General features: G+C 39.7%; 1 non-coding gene across 1 annotated transcript; it reads right to left on the bottom strand.

The window, feature by feature from the left end:
- Positions 1-109, bottom strand: LOC115833409. Its single transcript, XR_004028844.1, has one exon. It is a non-coding gene; the product is annotated as a U6 spliceosomal RNA (small nuclear RNA).
- Positions 110-7338: the final 7229 nt, after the last annotated feature.

The raw sequence follows: 7338 nt of genomic DNA, 5'->3' as shown, positions 1-7338 counted from the left end.
TTTTATATGGAACACTTCACGGATTTGTGCATTATCCTTGTGCAGGGACCATACTAATCTTCTCTGCATCATTCTAATTCCAGTACATGTGTTGCTGAAGCGAGCATACGTGCTTAGGTTCTGATGGCCTGTAGAGGCAGGAGACAGAGCCTTGGTCCTAAGTAAGGCAGGGGGTTGGAACTGAAACACCTGTAGGAAGTTGGGAGTTTCAAAGGACTACACCTTCAATAAGGTTGAACTAGACAAAAATTCATTCACTAGCATAGGAAGACAACCTGGGTTCTAAGAAGGTAGAAAACAGGGTCTCCCTCTGAGGCCTGCTTTCACATGGGTTTGGGATTCAAAATTTATAACTCCTACACTGTCCAGGAACCCTCTACACCAAAAAATGAGTACAAAGTGTATACTCACTTAAGAGTATAACTATTGTTATTCCTACCTAGCAGAAGCAACATAAAACAGCTCTAGAGAGACATATCCCTCACAAGATCCTCACAAGTAAAGCTGCACTGAACACAATTTAAAATAAAAAATTACAAAACACATGAAAAAACACCACACCATAATCAAATGTCTGAAGACACAACACATAGAATTAGATCCCAAAATATGCAGACTCATCTAATACACACTATAAAATTGCTTAAAATGATTAAAGATACAATTGAAAACGTAAGAAAAGAACAAGACATTATTTTATTTTTACAGATTTGAGGCTACAAATGCAGCTTTGTTACATGGATATATTGTGTAGTGGTGAAGTTTGGGCTTTAAAGTGTAACCATCACTCAAATCATATACATAGAACCCATTAGGTAATTTTTTTTTTTTTTTTTGAGACAGAGTTTCGCTCTTGGTGCCCAGGCTGGAGTGCAGTGGCACCATCTTGGCTCACTGCAATCTCTGCCTCTTGGGTTCAAGCGATTCTCCTGTCTCAGCCTCACGAGTAACTGGGATTACAGGTGTGTGCCACCAAGCCCAGCTAATTTTTCGTATTTTTAGTAGAGACGGAGTTTCATCATGTTGGCCAGGCTGGTCTCAAACTGCTGAACTCAGGTGATTCACCCGTCTTGGCCTCCCAAAGTGCTGGGATTACAGGTGTGAGCCACTGTGCCTGACCCATTAGGTAATTTTTTATCCCTTACACCTCTTGCACCTCCCACCTTTCTGGGTCTACAATGTCTATTATTCCACTCCAGTACACTATTTTTATTTTATTTTATTTTTTATTTATTTTTTATTTTTATTTTTATTTTTTTTTTTGAGACAGAGTCTAGCTCTGTCGCCCAGGCTGGAGTGCAGTGGCGCAATCTCGGCTCACTGCAAGCTCCGCCTCCTGGGCTCACGCCACTCTCCTGCCTCAGCCTCTCCGAGTAGCTGGGACTACAGGCGCCCGCCACCACGCCCGGCTAATTTTTTTTGTATTTTTAGTAGAGACGGGGTTTCACCGTGGTCTCGATCTCCTGACCTCATGATCCGCCCGCCTCGGCCTCCCAAAGTGCTGGGATTACAAGCGTGAGCCACTGCGCCCGGCCTACACTATTTTTAAAAGGCCAGGTAGTATTGAAAAAGAACTCTAGACACGAAAAAAAGTTTTAAATTTAAAAACTCAATGGACATGTTAAACCACAGATTGGGCACAATTAAAGAGAAAAGTGGTAACTGGAAAAATAGATATATATAGAATGCAACACAGAGAGATAAAGAAATAAAAAATATGAAAAGAGGTAAAGAAACATGCAGGACAAATTTTAAAAGTAATATTCAAAGAAGTAATGACTGAGGGTATTCTAGAACTGATTATTTAAAAATGTGAATTCTCGGGCCAGGCGCAGTAGCTCACGCCTGTAATCCCAGCACTTTGGGAGGCCGAGGCAGGTGGATCACCAGGTCAGCAGTTCAAGACCAGCCTGGCTAAGATGGTGAAACCCCGTCTCTACTAAAAATACAAAAAATTAGCCAGGTGTGGTGGCAGGCACCTGTAATCCCAGCTACTCAGGAGGCTGAGGCAGGAGAATTGCTTGAACCCGGGCAGCAGAGGTTGAAGTGGGCTGAGATCGTGCCACTGCACTCCAGCCTGGGTGACAGACTGAGACTCCGTCTCAAGAAAAAAAAAAATTAAAATTAAAAAAAATAATAAAAATGTGAATTCTCAAATTCAGAAACTATGAGTCCTGAGCAAGATAAATACAACTAAATTCACATTTAGACCATTTTATTGAATCTTTAGAACATCAAAACAAATGCTCCTGGAGATAATACTTAACATTTTCTATGTGCCAGAATTGTTCTAAACACTGTACCCAAGAGATAATCATTTTAATATATTGGTATATTTTCTTCCAGTGTTTTATCTATGCATGTATATGCACAATACAAAAATTCAAAACAAAATCAGAATAATCCTATACATAAAAACTTATATTCTTCTTTTTTTTGCTCAACATTTTACCATAAGCATTTTCCTATGTTATTAAGCAGCAGCAATAGCTGCAATAACAGCATAAATGACAACTAACATTTTAGTGTTTTTGTCAGGAGTAAGGGTTTTGAAATCAAACTTTCTGGGTTTGAGTCCCAGTTCACCACTTACTAGCCATGTGGCATTGGACAAGTGACTCATCCTCTCTCTGATTCCATGTCCTCAGTAGTAAAAACCTACATCCTGGGGTTATTGTGAATTACTATTTACTTTTTTTTTTTTTTTTTGAGACAGAGTTTCGCTTTCATCAGCCAGGCAGGAGTACAATGGTGCAATCTCGGCTCACTGCAACCTCCGCCTGCCAGGTTCAAGCGATTCTCCTGCCTCAGCCTCCCCAGTAGCTGGGATTACAGGTGCTCACCACCATACGCAGCTAATTTTTGTCTTTTTAGTAGAGACGGGGTTTCACCATGTTGGCCAGGCTGGTGTCGAACTCCTGACCTCAAGTGATCCACCCGCCTCAGCCTCCCAAAGTGCTGGGATTACAGGCGTGAGCCACCACACCCTCAGCCTTGTGAGTTCCTGTTTACTAAGCTATCTGCTGGGCACTGTGCTAAACACATGAATAATGCCATTTAATTAAAAAAAAAAACAGTGGGTTAGAAACTGCTCTTGGTCCTATTTTATAGATGAGAAAAGTGGGGCTTAGAAAGACTCTTAGGTGATTTGCCCAAAATCATATGGCCAATGATGGAGCTTTGACTTGAATTCAGATCTATCCCCAAAACCTATGTTCTCGATTGTTGTGCTACACTGTTCTTCCATATCATTTTATTTTATTTTATTTTATTTATTTATTTATTTAGAGACGGAGTCTCTCTCTGTCACCCAGGCTGGAGTGCAGTGGCACGATCTCGGCTCACTACAAGCTCCGCCTCTCGAGATCAAGCGATTGTCCTGCCTCAGCCTCCCGAGTAGCTGGGATTACAGGCATGCGCCACCACGCCCAGCTAATTTTTGTATTTTTTTTAGTAGAGATGGGGTTTCACCATGTTGGTCAGGCTGGTCTCGAACTCCTGACCTCGTGATCTGCCTGCCTCGGCCTCCTAAAGTGCTGGGATTACAAGTGTGAGCCACCACACCCAGCCTCTTCCATATCATTTTAAAGGCTTCATAGTATGTACAGATCATAAAGTTCACCACAATATTCCTCAAATGTTGCACATTTAGATCCTTTCCATTTATTTCCTATGACAAACAACCTGGTAAAGCACATCTTTGCCCATAAAATATTGTGTGCACTTCAGATAAACCCTTTTAGGGGAGTTACTCTGAAGTGGACTTACTAAGTAAAAAAGGTATGACATTTTAAGGGTCTTAATATATGTTAGCAAACTGCTTTTCAGAAAGGTTGAAACCATTTACATACTCACTGGCAGTGTATGAGAGCAAAGCTGAGTTTTTTATTTTTTTATTTTTATTTTTTGAGATGGAGTCTCACTCTGTCGCCCAGGCTGGAGTGCAGTGGCGCGCTCTTGGCTCACTGCAACCTCTGCTTGCCGGATTCAAGCGATTCTCCTGCCTCAGCCTCCGGAGTAGCTGGGACTACAGGCACGCATCACCATGCCCGGCCAATTTTTTTTATTTTTAGTGAAGACCAGGTTTCACCATGCTGGCCAGGCTGGTCTGGATCTCCTGACCTCGTGATCCACCTGCCTTGACCTCCCAAAGTGCTGGGATTACAGGCATGAGCCACTGTGCCTGGCATGTCATTTCTATATGTTGGTAACGTTTCAAGTACTCTCTTCTAGCTACTTTGAAATATACAATATATTGTTGCTAACTCTAGTGACCCTACTCTGTCATGGAACATTAGAACATATTTCTTCTAACTGTATGACTGGATCCATTAACCAACCTTTCTTCATCACCCCCCTCCCACCCACACACCCTTTACAGCCTCTGGTATCTGTGATTCTCTTCTCTATTTCTATGAGGTCAACTTTTTTCGTTTCCAACATATGAGTGAGAATATGTAGTATTTGTCTTTCTGTGCCTGGCTTATTTAATATAATGACATCTAGTTAGTTCCATTTATGTTGCTACAAATGACATGATTTCATTCTTTTTTATAGCTGAATAGTATCCCACTGTGTATATATACCACATTTTCTTCTTCCTCTTTTTTTTTTTTAGAGATGGGATCTTGCGACATTGCCCAGGCTAGAGTGCAGTGGCACAATCATGTCTTCAATGTCCCACTTTCAGCATTGGACAGATTTTCCAGACAGAAAAATCAACAAAGAAATGTCAGACTTACTCTGCACTATAGAAAAAGTGAATCTAATGGATATTTACAGAACATTTCATCCAACAGCTGCAAAATACACATTCTTCTCCTAGCACATGGATCATTCTCAAGGACGACCATATGTTAGGTCACAAAGCAAGTCTTAAAACATTTTTAAACATTGAAATAGCATCAAGCATCTTCTCTGACCACAATGGAATAAAACTAGAAATCAATAATGAGAGAGATTTTAGAAACTATACAAACACATGGAAATTAAACAGTATGCTCCTGAATGACAAGTGGGTCAATGAAGAAATTAAAAAGAAAATTGAAAAATTTCTCGAAACAAATGATAACGGAAACACAACATACCAAAACCTATGGGATACAGCAAAAGCAGTAGTGAGAGGGAAGTTTATTGCTATAAGCACCTACATCAAAAAAGAAGAAAAACTTCAAATAAATAATCTAACCATCAATCTTAAAGAACTAGAAAACTAAGAGCAAACAAAATTCAAAGTTATTAGAAGAAAATAAATAATATAGATCAGAGCAGAAATAAAATAAAAATGAAGAAAAAATACAAAAGATCAATGAAAGAAAAAGTTGGTTTTTTAAAAAGATAAACAAAATTGACAAACCCTTAGCCAGAACAATGAGGGAAAAAACCAAAGAAGACCCAAATAAATAAAATCAGAGATGAAAAGGGAGACATTACAACTGATACTGCAGAAACTCAAAGGATCATTAGTGGCCACTATGAGCCAATAAATTGGAAAATCTAGAAGAAATGGATACATTTCTAGACATATATAATCTACCAGGATTGAACCAGGAAGAAATCCAAAACCTGAACAGACGAATAACAAATAATGAGATCGATGGCATAATAAAAAGTCTCCCAGCAAAGAAAAGCCCAGGACCCAATGGCTTCATTAACGAATTCTACCAAACATTAAAGAAGTAATACCAGTCCTACTCAAACTTTTCCAAAAAAAGAGGAGGAGGGAATACTTCCAGTCTCATTCTACATGGCTAGTATTACCTTGATACCAAAATTAGACAAACACATAAAAAAAAAAAGAAAACTACAAGCCAATTTCTTTGATGAATATGGATGCAAACATCCTGAACAAAATACTAGCAAACTGAATTCAACAACACATTAAAAAGGTCATTCATCCTGACCAAGTGGGATTTATCCCTGGGATGCAAGGTTGATTAGACATACACAGATCAATAAATATGATTCATCATATCAACACAATGGAGGATAAAAACCATATGATGTGGGTGGGCATAGTGGCTCACGCCTGTAATCCCAGCACTTTGGGAGGCCGAGGCAGGTGGGTCACTTGAGGTCACAAGTTTGAGACCAGCCTGGCCAACATGGTGAAACCTGTCTCTACTAAAAATACAAAAATTAGCCAGGTGTGGTGGCACACATCTGTAATCCCAGCTACTCAGGAGTCTGAGGCAGGAGAATCACTTGAACCTGGGAGGCAGAGGTTGCAGTGAGCTGAGATCATGCCACTGCACTCCAAACTGGGCAGCAGAGCAAGACTCCATATCAAAAGAAACAAAAACAAAAACACCATATGATGATTTCAATTGATGCTGAAAAAGCATTTGATAAAATTCAACATTTCTTCATGATAAAAACCCTTAAAAAACTGGGTATAGAAGGAACATACCTCAACATAATAAAGACGATATATGACAGACCCATAGCTATTATTATACTGAATGGGGAAAAACTGAAAGCTTTTCCTGTAAGATGTGGAACACAACAAGGGCGCCCACTGCCACCATTGTTGTTCAACATAGTACTGGAAGTCCTAGCTAGAGCAATCAAAGAAGAGAAAGATATAAAGGGCATCCAAATTGGAACGGAAGAAATCCAATTATCCTTGTTTGCAGATAATATGATCTCATATTTGGAAAAAACTAAAGACTCCACCAAAAAACCATTAGAACTGATAAACAAATTCAGTAAAGTTGCAGTGTACGAAATTAACATACAAGAATCAGTAGCATTTCTATAAGCCAACAGTGAACAATCTGAAAAAGCAATCAAGAAAGCAATTCCATTTACAATAGCTACAGAAAAAAAACAAAACCCACCTAGGAATTAACCAAAGACGTGAAAGATCTTTACAATGAAAACTATTGGGCTGGTAAAAAGTAATTGCAGTTTTTGCCATTACTTGTTTTTTGTTTGTTTGTTTTTTTGAGACAGTCTTGCTCTGTCACCCAGGCTGGAGTGCAGTGGTACGATCTCGGTTCATTGCAATCTCTGCCTCCTGGGTTCAAGCGATTCTCCTGCCTCAGCCTCCCAAGTAGCTGGGATTACAGGTGCATGCCACCATGCCTGACTAATTTTTGTATTATTAGAGATGGGTTTCACCATGTTGGCCAGGCTGGTCTTAAACTCCTGACGTCAAGTGATCCACCTGCCTCGGCCTCCCAAAGTGCTGGGATTACAAGCATGAGCCACCGCGCCCAGCTGCCATTACTTTTAATGGCAAAAACTGCAATTACTTTTGCACCAACCTAATATAAAACATTGATGCAAGAACTTGAAGAAGACACAAAGAAATGAAAAGATATTCCATGTTCATAA

The sequence above is a fragment of the Nomascus leucogenys genome, chromosome X (assembly GCF_006542625.1).
Source record: "Nomascus leucogenys isolate Asia chromosome X, Asia_NLE_v1, whole genome shotgun sequence".
Lineage (NCBI taxonomy): Eukaryota > Metazoa > Chordata > Mammalia > Primates > Hylobatidae > Nomascus > Nomascus leucogenys.
This window is presented reverse-complemented; position numbering and strand designations above follow the sequence as displayed.